This window comes from Pseudophryne corroboree, chromosome 3 (assembly GCF_028390025.1).
Source record: "Pseudophryne corroboree isolate aPseCor3 chromosome 3, aPseCor3.hap2, whole genome shotgun sequence".
NCBI lineage: Eukaryota > Metazoa > Chordata > Amphibia > Anura > Myobatrachidae > Pseudophryne > Pseudophryne corroboree.
The window spans coordinates 24,436,683-24,439,608 of NC_086446.1; the positions used below are offsets into that span (position 1 = coordinate 24,436,683).

Consider the following 2,926-nt stretch of genomic DNA (forward strand, 5'->3'; position numbering starts at 1 on the left):
AAACCATTTGTTTTTGTATTGTTTGTTCTTTAAATGTTTTTTAAAAAAAAACAATCTAATATACCTGATTTTTTTTTTTTTAAATCCATACATTTTATTTTATTTCCAGCAGATGGAGTCACAAGCAGGAATACCTCTGAGGGAGATCTAATTTTGTCTCCATATTTTAAAACCGAATATAACCTCACGCAGGATTCTCCAAGAGACATCGCCATTACAGTAAATCTGCACCCAGTACCACACAGCGCAGATATATCATCTGATCCTTCTGATTGTGAGAACGGTTCCCCTGATATCTCCAATATTGCTATACACAGTACAACTCACAGAGGTGTTAAAAAGTTTCCCTGTTCTGAGTGTGGGAAATGTTTCACAAGCAAATCAAGTCTTGTTACACATGAGAGAAATATTTTACACAGAAATCAGCTCTAGTTATACATGAGAAAAGTCACACAGGTGAGAAACTATTTCCATGTTCTGAATGTGGGAAATGGTTTACACAGATATCACATCTTGCTAGACATCGGAGAAGTCACACAGGTGAGAAACCATTTTCATGTTCTGAGTGTGAGAAGTGGTTTACACATAAATCAGATCTTTTTAGATATGAGAGAATTCAAACAGGTGAAAAGCCATTTTCATGTTCTGAGTGTGGGAAATGTTTTACACAGAAATCAGCTCTTGTTATACATGAGAGAAGTCACACAGGTGAGAAGCCATTTCCATGCTCTCAGTGTGAGAAGTATTTTTCACATAAATCAGATCTTTTTAGACATGAGATCAGTCACACAGGTGAGAAGCCATTTCCATGCTCTGAGTGTGGGAAATGTTTTACACAGAAATCAGGTCTTGTTAACCATCAGAGAAGTCACACAGGGGAGAAACCATTTATATGCTCTGAGTGTGGTAAATGTTTTACACACAAATCACATCTTGCTAGACATCAGAGAATTCACAAAGGTGAAAAACCATTTTCCTGCTCTGAGTGTGGGAAATGTTTTACAGAGAAATCAGCTCTAGTTATACATGAGAAAAGTCACACAGGTGAGAAACCGTTTCCATGTTCTGAATGTGGGAAATGTTTTATACGGAAATCAGTTCTAGTTCAACGTCAGAAGTCACACAGGTGAGAGACCATTTCCATGTTCTGAGTGTGGGAAATGTTTTTTTCGGAAATCACATCTTCTTGGACATCAAAAAATGCATAAAAAAAAGATGAGCTAATAGACATCAAATTAAATACTTTAAATATTGTAAACACTGCTAATGCCTGGGCTAATCTCATATTTTGAGTACAAAAAATAGAAGAAATGGACAATACACATTGCCATCAGTAGACAAAACATTAGCACATTTACCATACAACAATCCACCCATAATAAATTTGAAATATATAATAGAACAGGTAATGTCTGGGAACCATCAAAATACTGACGAGGCCCATTTTGGTTTTACCCATTGTTTCAGCTCAGCTGGGCAATACCATGTCGGAATCCTGTGTAAGCAACTGAGAGCTGATTATTTTTCATATTTTTAGATTTTCAGAAGTTGGATATATGCCTGCACTGTACATATATATATATATGCGAAAGCCCTCACTCCATAACTGATCAAATTCTCTTCTCGATATGTTAAGAAGCTGAAATATAACATAGGTATTATTCAGGTGGGAAATAGGAAAACTACATAATTAGAATGTTAGTAAACCTCTCCTAAGGGGTTGAAAAGGGGGTTGTCATAATGACATCCTTACCGATGTGTGGCTTGCGTTGCGGACAATCGGATCAAAGTTTGGATTGCACCACCAGTGTGTAGAATGTAATAATCTACAAAAATGGTCCTGTCACTTTTTACCGTATCTGTTACGGATTCTCCTCGGGTAACGGCAAGAACCATGGATTAATATTTACTTACATTAAGACGTCTCAAATTTACATCTCTATAGATTTACCAAATTATTAACACTCATTAATATGTACAGCCGTGATAATCAAAAACTCTTGTGCGAAGAACGGGTAGAACAGATAGTGTGTATATATATGTATATATATATGTGTGTGTGTGTGTGTGTGTGTGTGTGTGTGTGTGTGATTATTATTATAAAATGTTATTACTCTGTATGTGAAAGTCTTTGCTCATTGTACTAGAAGTAAAGCCGTATGAGGCCTCACACCCTACAGAGCCTACACTGAGATGTGACTAACGCTATATGTGAGGCAAATCATGAGGGGCCTGAGCATGGGGTAATTATCAGTTATAGGAATCTCCTGAGTGACAGCTGTATGGGAAATGAGGAACGTTGCCAGAAATATATGCCAGACGAGTGAAGCATTATGGAATAGCGGGTTATGAAGTGATTGGCTAAACATGGTGACATCACTGTGGGTCTGACATGTAAATGAGAGTGACATCACTGTGGGTGTAACCTGTAAATTAGAGAGTGACATCACTGTGGATATAACATGTAAATGAGAGAGTGACATCACTGAGGGTTTAACATGTAAATGAGAGACATCACTGTCGGTATAACATGTAAATTAGAGAGTGACATCACTGTGGGTATAACATGTAAATGAGAGAGTGACATCACTGTGGGTATAACATGTAAATGAGAGAGTGACATCACTGTGGGCATAACATGTAAATGAGAGAGTGAAATCACGGTGTAACATGGAAATGAGAGTGACATCACTGCGGGTATAACATGTATATGAGAGTGACATCACTGCGGGTATAACATGTATATGAGAGTGACATCACTGCGGGTATAACATGTATATGAGAGTGATATCACTGCGGGTATAACATGGAAATGAGAGTATGACATCACTGCGGGTATAACATGGAAGAGAGTGACATCACTGCGGGTATAACCTGGAAATGAGTGACATCACTGCGGGTATAACATGTATATGAGGGTGACATC

At 37.6% G+C, this 2,926-nt stretch overlaps 1 pseudogene; it reads left to right on the forward strand.

Moving 5' to 3' along the window:
- The first annotated feature begins 401 nt into the window (after positions 1-401).
- Positions 402-1,263, forward strand: LOC135055802 (gastrula zinc finger protein XlCGF71.1-like; annotated as a pseudogene).
- The last annotated feature ends 1,663 nt before the right edge of the window (positions 1,264-2,926 follow it).